We start from the raw sequence: 18,855 nt of genomic DNA on the forward strand, positions 1-18,855 counted from the left end.
CCAACTGACTGGAAGAGATCCATATTTGTACCCATTCCAAAGAAAGGTGATCCCACAGAATGTGGAAATTATCAAATAATATCATTAATATCGTATGCAAGTAAGATCTTACTGAAGGTAGTTCAAAAACATTTGCACCAGTGTGTTGACAGAGAACTTCTAGAGATGGAAGCTGGATTCAGAAGAGGATGTGGAACAAGGGATATCATAGCTGCTGTCAGATAGATTTTGGCTCAAGGCAAAGAATACCAGAAAGATGTTTACTTGTGTTTTATTGACTTTGCAAAGGCATTTGACTGTGTGGATCATAACAAATTGTGCATAACATTGAGAAGAATGGGAATTCCAGAACACTTAATTGTACTTATGAGGAACCTGTACCTTGACCAGGAGGCTGTCGTTCAAACCGAACAAGGAGACATTGCATGGTTTAAAATCAAGAAGGGAGTGCATCAGGGTTGTATCCTTTCCCCATACTTCTTCAATCTATATTCTGAGCAAATAATCTGATAAGCTGGACTATATGAAGAAAAATGTGGCATCAAGATTGGAGGAAGAATCATTAACAACCTGCAATACACTGGTGACACAACTTTGCTTGCTGAAAGTGAGGATGACTTGAGGCACTTACTGATGAAGATTGAACAATACAGTATGCAGTATGGATTACATCTCAATATAAAGAAAATAAAAATCCTCATAACTGGACCTATAAGCAGCATCATGACAAATGGAGAAAAGATTGAGCTTGTCAAAGAATTCACATTGCTTGGTTCTACAATTGATGCCAATGGAAGCAGTAGTCAAGACATCAGACAATGTATGGCAGTGGCCAAATCTGCAAAAGACCTCGTTAAAGTGCTGAAGAGAAAAGGTATCTTTGAAGACTGTTCTTGTTGTTGTTATGTGTCATCGAGTCAGACCCGACTCATAGCGACCCCTCCTTGGGTTTCCGAGGCAGTATCACTATGGGAGCAGATTGCCCCATCTTCCTTCCTAAGGGTGACTAACTCAAGCCATGGTATTTTCTATTGCCTCATAAGCACTTGAGTGCTGGACAATGAATCATGAAGACCAAAGAGTTGATGCTTTTGAGTTGTGTGTTGGTGAAGAATACTGAAAGTACCATGGACTGCCAGAAGAAGGAACAAATCTGTCCTGGTAGAAGTGCAGTCAAAATGCTCCTTGGAAGTGAGAATGGCCAGACTTCATCTCACCTACTTTGGTTACATTGTCAGAAGTGACCATTCCCTGGAGAAGGATCTCATGCTTAGTAAAGTGGTGGGTCAGCGAAAAAGGGGAAGACTCTCTATGAGATGGATTGACATAGTGGCTGCAATGATGGTCTCAGGTATAGCAAGCATTGTGAGGCTGATGCATGATCAAACAGTGTTTTGTTTTGTTGCACATAGGGTCACTATAAGTCAGAGCCAATTCAACAGCCATTAACAGCCACAACATTTTTAGAATATTTTTTCTACCATCACTTACTAGGTTTTAGATATGTTTAGATGGACCGTTTTTTGAAATTCCCTTGACATATGACTCTGGTAATCAAATGAGACATATTAATCCTCAAAAGATCAGCTTCAGAGGGTGTTAACATGAAGCATCACCAATTACTAAGTCCAGTTATTGATTGTATTGGGTTGTACAATAGACTAATATTGTTTGCATTGAAGATGAGGTGGGTATGTTTAACCAGAACAAAGGACGTGCAGGTAGATTTTTGTTTTGTTACTCATGACTAATTTTTAGACAAACCCTAAGTAAATTGTTGCCAAAATTCTTCTTTCTTTCTTTCTTTCTCTTTTTTTCTTTTTGTGGAGAAGGGCATATTTTTTTCCTTCACCTTAAATTTTTTTTTACATCAAATATTCTTCTTATACTTCAAGGATGCTTATGTGGGAGAAACTGCTGCTTCAGTAGGGGGAACATATGTTTTCAAAAATAAAGCCTATGCATTTTTTATTAAAAAAAGTGCTTTTTACAACTGCAGCATAATCTGCAGATGGAGAAGCTGATATGGGCATCTTGCTGGTTGTTAAAGAGTTTATTCTACATTAAATTGACTCTCGAGGGCTGCATTTTTCAGTGCTGTTACGATCACCAACCTTTCTTATTGGGAAGGTCAATAGGCCTGATATGAAGTCTTGTAAATCATCAACTCACTCTTTCTGTAATATCTAATGTGTCCCAGTTCACAGTCCTTAAAAATTATAAACCACAGCACATACTGTATATCAACCAAATAAGTCAGTTGCTATAAATATACGTTTTGTTTTGGTTCTGGACAGATTCATCCCACTGCATTTCACAGATTTTCAATGTTTGTAGCTTTATAGTCAGAATTTCCTTTGATATTCAGGTATCAAAGAGCTTGAATTCAATCTGTTTTAAATACTTTATGATCATAAAGCATTAAAAATAGCTCCCTGAAATTCTAATGAAAATAGATCCAAAACAATAAATGTGTTGTTAACAACCATGTTATCAACAAAAAATACTGAAGTTATATTTTTATTGTAGGAAAGGTGATGTACAATAAGAACTACAAGAAAAGATGGTTTTGGGACCATGGCACCACCTCAGAAGCAGTAATATCTAATGTATAGATTCTATACATGGTGTGTGAAGGGGAACCCAATCAGTTTTTTCTCTGGATGGACTTAGGAAATTCCCGTGCTTTTCTTCCCTGATTTGCTAGGATTACTGGGTTCTGCATGTATGTCTTTTCTGAGGAGACAGAATAGGTTAGATATTTATAAAAACATGGGCCATTGGAGGGATTACTAGCATTAACCCATGCCTACTTCTTTACAATTTATTTTCTTCTGTTTTTTATTTAAATTGATTCAGCAGTGAAAAAGCTGCTTCAAACTTGTGGCATTGCTAATAGTTTTCTATATGCTTTCACAGCCAGCATGCCTTGAGTAACCTTTTTTTTGTCTCCTTTTTTCTTTACAATATGTTGGTTTATGAGATCTACCTTTGTAACTCTCTCTTTCTCTCTCTCTCTCTTTCTTTTTCTCTCTCTGTCTGTCTCTTTCCCTCTTTCAACTAGAAACATAGCAAGCCTTACTTCCTGGCCCTATAGGATGCAAATAAAAAGATGTTAGGATTCAGAAAGACGTGTCAAAATTGAATAGGTTTGGAAACAAAAGGCAGAGATTCTGGTCCTAATACTGCACTGACTAAGTGTGTTAACATAGGCAAGGCTTTTAATTTCAAAAATATTTTTCTAAAGAAAAATAGTAATCACATCTCATAATATTCATCACACACCCTTGAATTTTGGTCAAGATTCAGTCAGGCAAACGTGAGCCACTCCCTGTATTTCATTTACAACATGTTTTAATAAGGAATAAAGTCTTATGCAATGTTTGGCAAGGCTGTGGGATGAAGGGCAAGGAAGCTGTTAGCAAAGTTACCGACTGGAAGCACTGAAGAGGGCAATTCTTAAGAGCTTTGCTGGAAGCTGCTTAGAAGAAGCAATTGCTTCTGGAGAACAGGGACTTCTTTTTTATTTTTCACATCCCATCTAGCTGCCTTTCATTAGCAGATGCTAACCCTGAGGGCACAGGAGCTCTGGTATTGTAGTGCCTAAGGCATTTAACTGCTAACCAGAAGGCTGGTGGTTCAAACCCACTAGCCACTCCTCAGAAGGAAGACTGGGCAAACTATTTCCATGGAGATACCACCTGGGAAACCCAAGGAAGGGGTCATTATGAGTCAGGATTGACTGGATGGCAGTGAGTGTTTTTTTTTTTTTTGAACCCTAAGGGCAGTGGTAGGTCAGTGGTAGAATTCTTGTCCTCCATGCAGGTGAGTGAGCACTGCCAATGTACCTCAGGAGCAGCCACACAGTGGAAGCTTGTGTTGCTATGATTCTGAACAAGCTTCCAGGCTAAAACAGACCAGGAAGAAAGGTGTGGAGATCTACTCCTGAAAATCAGCCAATGAAAATCCTATGGATCATAATAGTGTGATCTTGTGCATGGAGTTGCCATGAGTGGGGAAGGAGTGATGGGGAAACTTGGATGGCAGCTAACAACAACCTGGACCCAGACAGAAAAGAGTCTGGAAAACGTAGCTCCTAGCTTTTCCTCTATTACCTTAGAAGAAAGTGATGATGATTATGGGTTGGCGAGACAATCTAGAACAAGTTGTTGTTATTGTTAGGTGCTGTGGAGTCATCTCCGACTCAGAAACCCTATGCACAGGAGAATGAAACAATCCCTGGTCCCGCTCCAGCTCCATGATCCTAGCTATACTTGAGCCCATCGCAGCAGCCACTGTGTCAATCCATCTTGTTGAGGGCCTTCCCCTCTTTCTTTGAAGCCTCCACCTTACCAAGCATGACATTCTTCTCCAGGGAACAGTCCCTTCTGACAACATGACCAAAGTAGGTGAGACAAAGTCTGGCCATTCTCACTTCCAAGGAGCATTGCAGCTGCATTTCCTCCAGGACAGATTTGTTAGATCTTTTAGCAGTCCATGGTACTTTCAGCATTCTTTACCAGCACCACAACTCAAAAGCATCAACTCTTCTTTGGTCTTCCTGATTCATTGTCCAGCTCTCACATGCATATGAGGCGATTAAAAATACCATGGCTTGTGTAAGGCATACCTTAGTCCTCAAGGAGATATCTTTGCTCTTCAGCACTTGAGAGAGGTCCTTTGCAGCCAATTTGTTCAGTGCTGTACGTGGTCTGATTTCCTGACTGCTGCTTCCATTGGCATCGATTGTAGAAATAAGCAATGTGAAGTCTTTGACAAGCTCAATCTTTTCTCCATTCATCGTGATTCTGCTTATAGATCCGGTTGTAAGGAGTTTTGTTTTCTTTATATTGAGATGTAATCCATACTGCAGACTGTATTCTTCAATCTTCATCAGTAAGTGCTTCAAGTCATCCTCACTTTCAGCAAGCAAAGTTGTGTCATCAGTGTATCACAGGTTGTTAAAGATTCTTCCTCCAATCCTGATGCCACGTTCTTGTCATATAGTCCAGCTTCTCAGATTATTTGCTCAGCATATAGATTAAATAAGTATGGTGAAAGGACACAACCCTGATGCACTCCCTTCTTGATTTTAAACCATGTAGTGTCCCCTTGTTCTGTTTGAATGACAGCCTACTGGTCTATGCATAGCTTCTTCATGAGTACAAGTAAGTGTTCTGGAATTCCCTTTCTTCTCAATGTTACTCCTACTTTGCTATGATCCACAAAATCAAATGATTTTGCATAGTCAATAAAACATAAGTATTCTTTAGTATTCTTTGCTTTGAGCCAAGATCCATCTGACATCAGCAATGATATCCCTTGTTCCACATCCTCTTCTGAATCCTGTTTGCATTTCTGGAAGTTCTCTGTCAATATACTGCTGCAACCATTTTTGAATGATCTTTGGTAAGATTTTACTTGCATGTGATATTAATGATATTGTTTAATAATTTCCACATTCTGTGGGATCACCTTTCTTTGGAATGGGTATGAATATGGATCTCTTCCAGTCAGTTGTCCAGGTAGGTGTCTTCCAAATCTCTTGGCATAACCAAGTGAGTGCCTCCAGTGGAGCATACATTTGTTGAAATATCTCAATGGGTATTCCATCAATTCCTGGAGCCTTGTTCTTTGCCAAGTCCTTCAGTGCAGCTTCAACTTCTTCTTTCAGTACCATTAGTTCTTTATCATATGCCACCTCCTGAAATAGATGAAGATCAACCAAGTGTTTTTGGTACAATGACTCTGTGTATTCCTTCCATTTTCTTTTGATGATTCCTGTATCATTCAATATTTTTCCCATAGACTCTTTCAATATTGCAATTTGAGGTTTAATTTTTTTCCTCAGTTCTCTCAGCTTGAGAAATGCTGAGCACATTATTCCTTTTTGGTTTCCTCACTCCAGGTCTTTGCACATGTCATTATAGTAATTGGCTTTGTCTGCTCAAGCTGCTCTTTGAAATCTTCTGTTCAGCTCTTTTATCTTGTCATTTTTTCCATTTGCTTTGGCTACTCTCCTTTCAAGGGCAAGTTTCAAAGTCTCTTCTGACATCCATTTTGTTTTTTTCTTCCATTCCTGTCTTTTCAATAACCTTTTGCTTTCTTCATGGATGATGTTCTTGATGTCATCCAACAATTCTTTTGGTTTTCAGTAACTGGTGTTCAATGCATCAAATCTGTTCCTTAGATGGTCTCTAAATTTATGAGAGATATGGTCAAGGTCATATTTTGGTGCTTGTGGACTTGTTCTAACTGTCTTCAACTTCAAGGTGAAATTGCCTATGAGCAGCCAATCGTCTGTTCAATAATCAGCTCCTGGCCTGGTTTTGGCTGAAGATATTGAGCTTTTCCATCGCCTCTTGCCACAGATGTAGTCAACCTGATTCCTGCATGTTCCATCTGGTGAAGTCCACATATATAGCTGCCGTTTGTGTTGCTGAAAAAAAGGTATTTGCAATGAATAAGTCATTGGTCTTGCAAAATTCTATAGGGTTAGGGTTTTCAGTGCTGTTACGATCACCAACCTTTCTTATTGGGAAGGTCAATAGGCCTGATATGAAGGTTAAATGGTCTTCCCTGTAGGTATATGGATATTATCCTATCGCTGACAACATTGTACTTCAGTGTCCTGAAGTGGGATCCAACTCATAGCAACTCCTCCTTCGGTTTCAGAGACAGTATCTATATGGAGGTATATTGCCTGGTCTTCCTTCTGAGGAGTGGCTGGTGGGTTTGAACTGCCAGCCTTCTGGTTAGCAGTCAAATGCCTTAGGCACTATGCCACCAGAGCTCCTAGGGACACCATTAAAAAAACAAAAAACAAACAAACAAAAAAACAAACTCACTGCCATTGAGTTGATTTCGACTCATATCAAGCCCCGCTGGGTTTCTGAGATGGTAAATCTTTACAGAACTAGATTGCCCCATCTTCGTTCCACAAAGAGGCTGGTAGGTTTGAACCACCAACTTTCCGGTTAGCAGTCAAATGCCTCAGGCACTGTGCCACCAGAGCTCCTTAGGCAATAAAAAAGCCCTAATCAGCCAACTAGTAACACCCAACTTTCTGCCTACCTTCCTGCTTACAGACAGATACCTTTCAGCCATAAACTCTAACTGTTCCCAGCCAGACCCAGGGGCAAGTGTAGAAAGAACAACTCTGCCCCCTAACTGAAACCAGAACACTAAAACTCATGTCAAGGAACCAAATCCACAGGAATAATGTTATTGGTGCTACACAGATCCATTTCAGAAGTGATGGGTCTGTTGGCCACTTCTTTGCTAGGCTGTAACTCTGCCCCCTATGAATAAGGAAGAATGCCTTCCCAAAAGCTTTGAATATGTTTCAAAGCTTTCCACTTCCCATAGGCTTTAAAACTTCCTTAACTGCTTTTGCTCAGGAACACAGAGCTTTGGGAAAATATTCCCCCTGTCTCCTTATTTGCTGCAAATAATAAATGCTATGCTGAAAACTCTAATCTGCTTGCTTCCGAGTTATTCTTCACCAGAGTATGAGCAGCGGACCCTCTTGTTTTAAGAGGTTACAGAATCTCAAGGACACACCTGTACTCTGGATCCTGAGTTACCCAGATATCCTTCTAGCACCTCACAGGTTAGAGACTCAGCTACTTTTTCTTTCCCTAATCTTTTCCATGAGGATCTCGTAGTATCTCCTTTTAGATGTTTAAAACACAGGATCTAATTGGTCACTTGTTTACTTTCCTAAGGGCAGCTGTGGAGCCCTGGTGGTACAGTGGTTAGGCACTTGGCTGCTAACCAAAAGGTTAGCAGTTTGAACCCATCCAGTGCCTCAATAGGAGAAAGATGTGACAGCCTGCTTCTAGAAAGTTTACACCCACGGAAACTCTGTGGAGCAGTTCTATTCTGTCCTACAGGATCACTAAGAGTTGAAATCAACTCTATGGCCCAGAACAACAGCAATAATGGCAGCTGCTTTAAATGCTGTCTAGGATCAAATATCCACAGTTGTGCATGTATTGGGGGTAGGGAGCCCTTCAATGCCTCAAGGATGATTTATTATCCTCTGTGTGACCAAGGTATAACAATGGGCAGTTGCTTAATATATTCTTTTACCCCAACACTTCTTTGCATCTTAGTATGGACGGAATTTCAGGGTGAGTGGGGAAGACATTTGGCAGCAGGCACTGTGGCTAGTAGAGAAAGACTTGATCTGGAATGATCAAATTTGTATTTCAGTTGCAGCTTTGACAGCTAACTAATGTAAAATCCATCATGTATTTTATAAACAGGTTTTAAAGTCCATATGTCCTCATGGGGCTTCTGAATATTACTTCTGATTATTACTATACTGAAACCCAGGGTTTGGTTATGGTTTATCATTGGGTAATTCCCTTAACAAATAAAAAAGAAGGTGCTGGTAGAAAGACCTACATAACTCCCTCAGAGTAAATGACCAGGAATGGTATTTTAAAAAAGCCTTTGTTGTTGTTGTTGTTGTTTTGCTGTCGAGTCAGCCCCGACTCATAGCGACCCTTCCTTGGGTTTCCGAGGCAGTATCACTGTGGAAGTAGGATTGCCCAACCTTCCTTCCGAGGAGTGGCTGAAAAAAGCCTTTAGGTTTTAGTAATAAGGGCATTGTGGTGGTTAAGTTTGTGTGTCAACTTGGCTGGGCCTGGTTGGGTGGCTGGGCAGCTGAACGTAGTTACTCCCCATGATGAGACTGGTAATTAACTCCATGGTGGAATCTATTGGCAGCTGAGTAGCTGCTTTGGGTATGTGGTCTTTTAGTATATAAGAAACAGCTTTGGGCATGGTCTCTATCTTATGGCATACTTGAACCTTACATGTAGCTGAGTCATTGTCCAGCAGTCTGCCATGCTCTGCCAATCCTGGGACCTTCAATGGACTTGAATTAATGGCCTGCCCTGTGGTTTGGTAACATCAGGACTGTGCCTTTTTACTTGTCAACCTTGGGCTTGTTAGTCTCAGCAGGTGGCATCTCAATAAAGAAAAGCCTCCAGCTTTAGTGGGCTGGGAGTAGGAGGCAGAGCTGAAGCCCAAGGTTGAGGGGCTTTCACCCAGCCGCTAGAGCCTGGCATTTTGAACTTGGACTTAAAGCCTCCAAACTGCAAGAGAAAAAACTTCTGTTTCTTCAAGCCTTCCCATTTGTGGTATGTTTTTGTCAGAGAAGAACAAGCATAGATTCTGGAATAAATGAAAGTTTGTTCAAATTTTGATTGAAAAAAAATTAGTACTTGGTTGTTCCCTAGACCAGTAAGGGATTAGAAATAGTTTACCTTGAGACTAGCCCATTTAACTTAAGATAATTTCTGAGTTTAAAATATAAGTTTTAATTAAAATTAAATACTTTGTTTACACTAGAAAGCCAAAACGTCTTCTAGTGAGATCTACTCCACAAGTAAGTGCTGAGTTTGTAACTGAGCCTCATTCTTACCATCTTACAGCTTGAGAAGGCCACCAATTCCAGTGATTTCCATTATAGGACCATAACTGGCTGCCTCTCATGGCTGATTACATTTTTATAGCTGCCATCCATATATATTTACATAAAATCCTTGTTCCTGGAAAGTTTTAGCTGAGCAGATAAAAAGCCATCAGTTTGATTTCTTTTTATATGAAAATGATAAAGCCAACCTAAGAAGTGTTGATTATTCAAGTAAAATCCAAACCCACTGCCGTTAAGTCGATTTCAACTTATAGTAACCATGTAGGACAGAGTAGAGCTGCCCTATAGGGTTTCAAGTTTCAAGGTTACAGGCTGTCAAGGATATAAATGTTTACAGAACAAGACTGCCACATTTTCCTCCCACGGAGCAGCTGGTGGATTCGAACCACCCTTCCGATTAGCACTTAACCACTGTGCTACCAGGGCTTCTCTCAGATAAGACCTAAATTCACTGCTATCAAGTCAATTAGACTCATAATGACCCCTCCTTGGGTATCTGAGGCAGGATCTCTATAGAAGTAGATTGCCCAATCTTCCTTCTGAGGAGTGGCTGATGAGTTTGAACCACTAGCCTTCCAGTTAGCAGTCAAATGCCTTAGGAACTAAATTCTTTGACTTTCCAGACTTGTCCTTTAATAGAAAATAATGCTGTAAATAGAAGTGAACCTGTTAGCCAGAAACAATTTAAGGATTGAATTCAATAAAAACTCCCCTGGGTTTCTGCATGAAAGCTATTGAATTTGACTGCAAATGAGCACAAAGCACCTTCAAAAAAAAATTTTTTTTTCCTTCATCTTTTCCTATTGTAGAGTCCTTGATTTAATTTATTAGGCAATAATGGCTCTCTGCTGACCTACCCAACTGGCCTGTTTAAATACCTATTTCATTTAAAAATAAGTATTCAAATGCCTATTTCATTAAAAAAATGTGTTCAGAAAGGAATGTAACAGCTTGTTCAACCATCCTTCTTAACAGCTCCTTTGGAGTCTCTCTGTGCTCTCAGCTAAATCTAAACTTGCAGAATTTCATTATGGGAAAGTACTGAGTCAATTCAATTACCCTTGGAATTTGTGGTGGTCTGTCAAGTTAGAGTTTTACCCGAGGGAATTACAAAATACATTCATTTTAATTCGGCTAAACCTACACAAGGCTATCCTGACTGAAGAATTTGGGGAGTAGAACTTGATTGCTTCTTTTACTTAAAATCCAGGTACATCATATACATAATAATAAGCAGAAAATGCACTAATCTTAACTATAGTGTTCAACAGAATTTTTACATATGTGTGCACTGTTGTCTCTGGGCAAATGGTTAACACACTCGGCTACTAACCAAAAAGTTGGAGGTTCAGGTCCACCCAAAGGTACCTAGAAAGAAAGACATGACAATCTACTGTTGAAAAAGCAGCCAGTGAACACCCTGTGGAAAACAGTTCTAACCTGAAACATACAGAGTTACCACAGGTCAGAATCAACTGATGGCAGCTGACTTTTTTTTTTTTAAATACACCTATTAAAGATCACCTCATAAGGACAGAAGAGTTCTGAGTGGTGAAAACAGTTAACTGCTGGGCTACTCACCAAAAGGTTGGCAGTTTGAACCCACATAGAAGCATCTGAAAAGAAAGGCCTGATGATCTTCTTCTGAAAGGTCACAGATTTAAAAACTCTAGAACCAAGAAAAACCAAACGCACTGTCATCGAGTCAGACCTGAGGCATAGTGACCCCTCCTTGGGTTTCTGAGGTGGTAACTCTATGGAAGTAGATTGCCCAATCTTTCTTCTAAGGAGTGGCTGGTAAGTTTGAATTGCCAGCCTTCTGGTTAGCAGTCAAGTGCCTTAGGCACCAGAGCTCCTTAAAAACACTATAGAGCACAGTTACACCACAAAACATAGGGGGTCTCCATAAGTCAGAATTAACTCAACAGTGACTGATTCGGTGTTGGTTCGGATGAAGATACAGAACATATCCAGCATCCTATGAAGGTTCCTTCATGCTTCTTTCTAGTCAATAGTCCCAACCAACATCTTGACTTCTATCACCACTGACTAGTTTTGCCTGTTCCCCAACTTCATAAATAAATCTTAGATTATATGTTCTTTTGTGTTTTGTTTCTTTTATGCAACATGATGTCTGTGAGATTCATTCATGTTGTTGCATGAAGTGGTTTATTTAGTTTTATTGCTGAGTAGTATTCCATTTTATAAGTATATCAGAGTTTATTTATGCATTCACTTGTTATTGGACATCTGGGTTGTTTCAGTTTGGGACTATTATGAACAATACTACTCCAAATATTCTTGAATATGTTTTTTGTGAATATACAAATTAATTTCTCTTAAATGTGTATTTTGTGTCGGCATGTTAGACCATAGGTTAGCTCTCATAAATATTGCCAGTTTTCCAAAGATTTTGTGTCATTGTACATTCTCACCAGTAGTGTAAGAGAGTTCAAGTTGCTTCATATCCTCATCAACATTTGGCATTGTTAGTCTTTTTAAAATTCAGCCATGTTGGTGAAGAATTAGTATATTAGTTTATTACTGAATTGCAAGTAGGGGCATTTCCCTTATCAGTGTTGTTTTTAACACATTTTCATATGTTTATTGGTCATTTTGCTATCCTTTTGTGAGGTATTTTTGTCTGTTACCCACTTTGAAAAATGTGATTGTTTAATCACCTTTCTGATGTGTAAAGTTCTTTATATATTCTGGATATGAGACCTTTGTCAGATATATGTATTGTGAATATTTTATTCCCAGTTCATGTCCTATCTTTCTCACTCTTTAAATTATAGCCTTTGCTGACAGAAGTTATTTAATGAAATCAAATTTATCACTGATTTATTTTTGTGCTAGTGTTATCCTTATCTATTAAAAGACTCTACCTATCTTTTGATCATGGCTCTGGGAATATTTTGTAAATTACCTTTTGAGAACCAAAAGCCTAAGCAGTTACTTCTTAGAGCACTATTCAAGGAGCTGAAACTTGGATTTAGTTATAGATGGGAAAGAGATTCTTTTCAAGGCAATGACAGTTGCTGTGGATTTTTCTTGTTCCTTTCCAAAAGGTGTATAGTGATTGGGGTTACTGCTGACTCTGCTCATTTCCTGTGCATTAAAATCACAAATCAGTTTTTAATATGGACTGATAACTCCTTTAATTATTGACATTCAAAGTTCTAGGATAATTGGGCCTTTGTATCCTGGTACAAACTACTAAATACATTTCAGAATGTGGGTAAGTTAAAAGGGAAGGAAAACGTATCCATAATTAGTTGAGAGAAGGACTGTTGAGAAGGTGTTGAAAAGTAAAAATATTTATGACCAAAATTTAGGAGTAAAGAAGACTTCAGACTTTTCCAGTGAACCTGTTGTTGGGAAGATGGGTTCAAGGCATCAGTTTACCCTGATTTTCTCTAAACTACCATATAGGCCAATTCAACAGAAACTGATTTGTGGGGTTCAGAGGATAGAAACGATTGTTGTACTAACTCTTTCTCCCCTGATCTCTTACCCCTGCAGGCAAAAATGTCTTGGGACCAGTTAGACCTTGCGTTGGATGTGACCAGCAATAGGTGCAATGACAGTGACTCCTGGACACTGACTTCATGACTAGTGGGCCATTTGTTCAGACTTTAATCAAAACATCAAAGGCAAGGAGACAAATTGGGGTCAATTTATAGTCCATGTTCGATATCTTCTTTTTGCCTTTCTAGATCCACTCTCTTTTCCCCTTACCCTTTCCCACTTGCTCTTTGCTCTGAGAGGCTGACCTGCTGGACTATATCTTGGTTCTCTCTTGATCTCTGCTTCTGGTTGAGTTTGGCCAATAGGCAATACGATCAAGATAGCAGAGAGAGGAAAGAGAATGTCATTGTTGTTAGGGGCCATTGAGTCAGCTCCAACTCATAGTGACCCTATGTACAACAGAACAAAACACTGCCTAGTCCTGCCCCAGCCTCACAATCCTTGCTATACCTGTGCCCATCATTGCAGCCACTGTGTCAATCCATCTTGTTGTGGGTCTTCCCCATTTTTGCTAACCCTCCACTTTACCAAGCATGATATCCTTCTCCAGGAAATTGTCCCTTCTAACAACATGACAAAAGTAGGTTAGACAAAGTATTCCTATTCTTGCTTCCAAGGAGCATTCTGGCTGCACTTCTTCCAGGACAGATCTGTTCATTCTTCTGATACTCCATGCTACTTTCAGTATTCTTCACCAACACCACAACTCAAAAGCATCAACTCCTCTTTGGCCTTCCTTATTCATTGTCCTGCTTTCATATGCATATGAGGTGATTGACAAATACCATGGCTTGGGTTAGGCACACCATAGTCTTCAAAGACTCATCTTTGCTCTTCAGCACTTTATAGAGGTCTTTTGCAACAGATTTTCCCAGAGCAATATGTCGTCTGATTTCTTGACTGCTGCTTCCATGGGTATTGATGGTTTAACTACATAATATGAAATCTTTGACAACGTCAATCTTGTCTTCATTTATCATGATGCTGCTTATTAGTCCAGTTGTGAGGATTTTCATTTTCTTTATGTTAAGGTGTAATTCATACTGCAGACTGTAGTCTTTAATCTTCATCAGTAAGTGCTTCAAATCATCTTCACTTGACTTGTTGTTGTTAGGTGTCATCAAGTCCATTCCTACTCATAGCAACCCTATGTACAACAAAACAAAACACTATCCAGTCCCGACCCTCTACTTTACCAAGCATGCTCTCCTTCTCCAGGGACTGGTCTCTCTGACTACATGGTCACAGTATAGGAGATGAAGTCTGGCCATTCTCTCTTCTAAGGAGCATTCTGCTGTCCTTCCTCCAAGACAAATTTGTTCATTCTTCTAGCAGTCCATGGTACATTGAATATCCTTCACCAGCATCACAATTCAAATGCATAAATTCTTCCACAGTCTTCTTTATTCATTGTCCAGCTCTCACATGCATATGAAGCTATTGAAAATACGATGCCTTGGGTTAGGAGCACAGCAGTCTTCAAAGTGATCTTTGCTTTTTAACACTTCAACGAAGTTTTTGTAGCTGATTCAGTGAATGAAATACATTATTTGATTTGATTACTGCTTCCATGGGCATTGATTGTGGATCCAAGTAATATGAAATCCTTGACAATTTCAATATTTTCTCTGTTTATCATTACATGGCTTATAGGTCCAGTTGTGAGCATTTTTGTTTTCTTTATATTAAGATGTAATCCATACTGAGGGCTGTAGCCTTTGATCTTCACCAGTAAGTGCTTCACGTCCTCTTGACTTTCAACAAGCAAGGTTGTGTCATCTGCATATCACAAGTTGTTAATAAAGCTTCCTCCATTATTCTTCACATAACCTAACTTCTTGGATTATTTGCTCAACATACCGATAGACTAAGTATGGTGAAAAGATACAAACCTGCCTCACACATTTCCTGATTTCAAGCCATGCAGTATACCCTTATTCTGTTTAAATAATTGCCTCTTGGTCTATGTACAGGTTCCTCATGAGCACAGTTATATGTTCTAGAATTCCCACTCTTTGCAGTATTATCCATAATTTGTTACAATTCACACAGTTGAATGCCTTTGCATAGACATTACAACAAATGTAAATATTTTCCTAGTATTCTTTGCTTTCACCCAAGATCCATTTAACATCAGCAACAATATCCCTCATTCCATGTCCTCTTTTGAATCCTGCTTGAATTTCTGGCATTTCCCTGTCAATGTACTGCTGCAACCAAAAGAGAGTAAGTTCGTTATTCCCTCCCTGTAGGGTTCCTAAAAGTTGGCTTTGTCCCTGGCCCTAAGGTCACAGCTCCTATCAAGTGGGCTTCTCCAAACAGCACTCTCTCCAGTGTCTAGAAACAACTTCTTTACACACACCCCTTTACCATTCAAGAACTTATCTATATCAGTTGTCATCAAGTCAGTTCTGACTCATGTGACCCTGTGTATGTCTGAACAGAGCTGTTCTCCATAGAATTTTTAATGACTGATTTTTCAGAAATAGATCAGTAGGATGCCTCTGGGTGGACTCTAACCTCTAACCTTTTGGTTGCACCACCTAGGGTACCTTGAGGAACTTGTTGTTGCTGTTATTTCCCTTTAAGTCGGACTGGACTCATAGCGACCCTTCCTTAGGTTTCCGAGGTGGTATCACTACAAAAGTAGATTGCCCAACCTTCATTCCAAGGAGTGGCTGGTGGGTGAGGAACTTATAACCCCTTAATATTACATGTCCTGGAGTAAAGCTCTATCTCTTGTGATTTCCCCATATTCTGTCTTCATGAGACCATACACATAGCTCCATTTTTAATTATCCTCCAATTACCAATTCATCTTGTTGTTGTTAGGTACTGTTGAGTGGACTCTAAGTCATAGCAACCTTATTTATAACAGAATGAAATACTGCCTGGTTGTATGCCATATTCACAATTCTTGCTATCCTTAAGTCCATCATTGCAGCTACTGTGTCAATCCATCTTGTTGAAGGTCTTCCCTTTTTTCACTGACCATCTAATTAATCAAGCATAATATTCTTCTCCAAAGAATTATCCCTTCTAACAGCATTACCAAAGAAGGTGTGATGAAGTCTGGCCGTTCTTGCTTCCAAGGAGAATTCCGGCTGCACTTCTTCTTCTTTTTTTTTTTTTTTTTAAATATTTTTACTATGATTTGGGTGAAAACTTACAGAGCAAATTCACTTTCCATATAGCAGTTCACATACACTTTGTCCCATGACTTTGACCACAATTTACCACAATGCAACAGCTCCCTTCCCACTTCCTTCTGATAGTTACCTCTTCCCTGTGTCCACCCTCCATGCACTCCTGCCCCCTGAGCTGTCTTCCTGTGCATAAACAGCCCTCTTTCTGCCAAGATTGTTCACTCCAAGGAGTGTATCTACCTCAGGTAAATGTTCAACTCATATGCCTGTCTTTTGTTTGGCTGGAAGCCACAAGTGTTGATGACTAAGGTATGCCTGACCCAAGCCATGGTATTTTCAGTAGCCTCATATACATGTGAGAGATGGACAATGAAGAAGGAAGACAAAAGGAGAATTGATGCCTTTGAATTATGGTGCTGGTGAAGAACATTAAATATACCATGGACTGCCAGAAGAACAAAAACATCTGTCTTGGAAGAACTACAGCCAGAATACTCCTTGGAAGCCAGGATGGCAAGACTTCATCTCATGTACTTTGGACATGTTTTCAGGAGGACCAGTCCTTGCAGAAGACATCATACTTGGTAAAGTAGAGGGTCAGTAAAAAAGAGGAAGACCTTCAGTAATATGGACTGACACAGTTGCTGCAACAATGGGCTCATACATAACAACAATTGTGAGGATGGTGCAGGAAAATGCAGTGCTTCATTCCATTGTAGAGAGGGGTTGCTATGAGTTGGAACCAATTGACAGCACCTAACAACAGTAAGATGGAAGGGAGAGTACAAGGGGAGGAGGAGGAGTTAGTGTTAGGGTTGGTAGAGTAGGACAACAATTTGGAAAAGTTGGACATTTGGGACATTTAACCTCTGCTTCATAGGGACCAGCCTTGTGCTGATCCTTCTAAAAAATATTATTTGTATAGCAACCAAGTGTGGTGTAACTGTTTGCACCATTCAGGGACTCCTTAATGTCTATTGAGTTAAATTTCCAGTCTTTTCCTTTATGATTTATTTTATCACCTCAAACATTTTACCATGCAATTAATATCCAATATCATTTCAACCAGGTTTTATATAGTTTTAAAATTTTTATTATTCAATACATATGGAGTTTATTTGATGACTGTGATAGTTGGACCTGTGTGTCAACTTGGCTGGACCCCAGTTCTGTGTGGTTGTTCCCATGATGGAATCGGATGACTGTGTTCTGAGTGGCCAATCTGCCCAAGGGGAGTTTCCCTAGTGGTGTGGCCTGCTTCCAGGATATCCAGGGACATCCTGGGAAGAGAGACATTCTTTGGTGGATCAGGACCCTGGTGTGCTGACTACAACCTTCCGTGAGTGAGCAGCCCACCGCTCAGCCTGGAGATCTTGGATTCGTCTTTCGTTGGAGTCAACAACCAGTGTACTGCCTGCCAGCCTTGAATTTCTCGGCCCCCTGCAGTTGCGGAAGCTCAGGCTGCCTCCAGCCCAACGTTTCCTCCAGGGACTTTGGACTTGCCAGCTTCTATACGTTTGTGAGCCATTTTCCTAAGATAAATTTCTCTCTCTCTCTCTATGTATATATATATATATAAGCTTTGCTGGTTTTTGTTTCTCTAGAGAACCCAGTCTAACACAATGACCTATTTTTTTCTTAAATTGCTTACCAGTTATTGATTTTTTTCCCACCAACCCGTTGTTGTTGTTGTTGTTAGGTGCCATCGAGTTGGCTCCAACTCACAGCAACCCCTATATACAACAGAACAAAACACTGCCCAATCCTGTGCCAGCCTCACAATCCTTGCTATACCTGAGCCCATCATTGCAGCCACTGTGCCAATCCATCATACATCATTATTTTGGTGTAATTGACTATGCATGTTTTTGAAAATTAAGGTTTTGAAAGAAAAATTTAAAAAAAATCTATGAAGAAGCAAAGTAAATGATCTATTTCCACTTTTTTTTTAATGGAGAAAAGAAAGACAAGTTGCAGGGAATTACTATTTTTGTAGAACTGTATTTCTCAACTGGGGGCCATTTTCCCCCACCTCCCATGGGCATTTAGCAAAGTCTGGAGACATTTTTGTTTGTTACAACTCAGGGAATGCTTTTAGTATTTAGTGAGTAGAAGCCAGGGGTGCTGCTAAACACCCTACAACACATGAGCCAGCCCCCCCACAACAAAGAATTATCCAGCCCAAAATGTCAATAGTGACGAAATTGAGGAAAGCTCTGTTGTAAATAGCTAATTAGGAGGCCTTGAGAAAACCAGACATATATATACTCAGAAATGTTATTAGGCAATTATATGCATTTAGAAAATGAATGCAGTTATGTACACTAAACTGCCCTCTATAATCTTTCATTTAAAAGGGCTGTGGGATATTAAGAGGATATTGCTGGTAGATGATTGTTGTATTGATCGAATAAAATAGTCTTTGGGGAAATTTCTCAGAGGTCTGATGTAAATGGCAATTCCTGCAGACACAAGAAATGCCTTGCAAGATTTCCTTCAGTGGAGGTCAGGCATCAGTTGTTTCAATGATCACTCAAAGGTACATAATCTATGCTCTTCACACTTTATTTGCATATTAAGTATTAGTTTCTGTATTTAACAAGTAAAAATACAGAGCACCCAGTTAAATTTGATATTTATACTAATATAATTATTCATTGTTTATTTGAAATTCAAAATTAACTGGTCACTCTATATGTTATCTGGCAACCTTAATCAGTATTCTAACTA

The sequence above is a fragment of the Orycteropus afer genome, unplaced genomic scaffold (genome assembly GCF_000298275.1).
Source record: "Orycteropus afer afer isolate SDZICR_OR568_19922 unplaced genomic scaffold, OryAfe1.0 scaffold00045, whole genome shotgun sequence".
NCBI lineage: Eukaryota > Metazoa > Chordata > Mammalia > Tubulidentata > Orycteropodidae > Orycteropus > Orycteropus afer.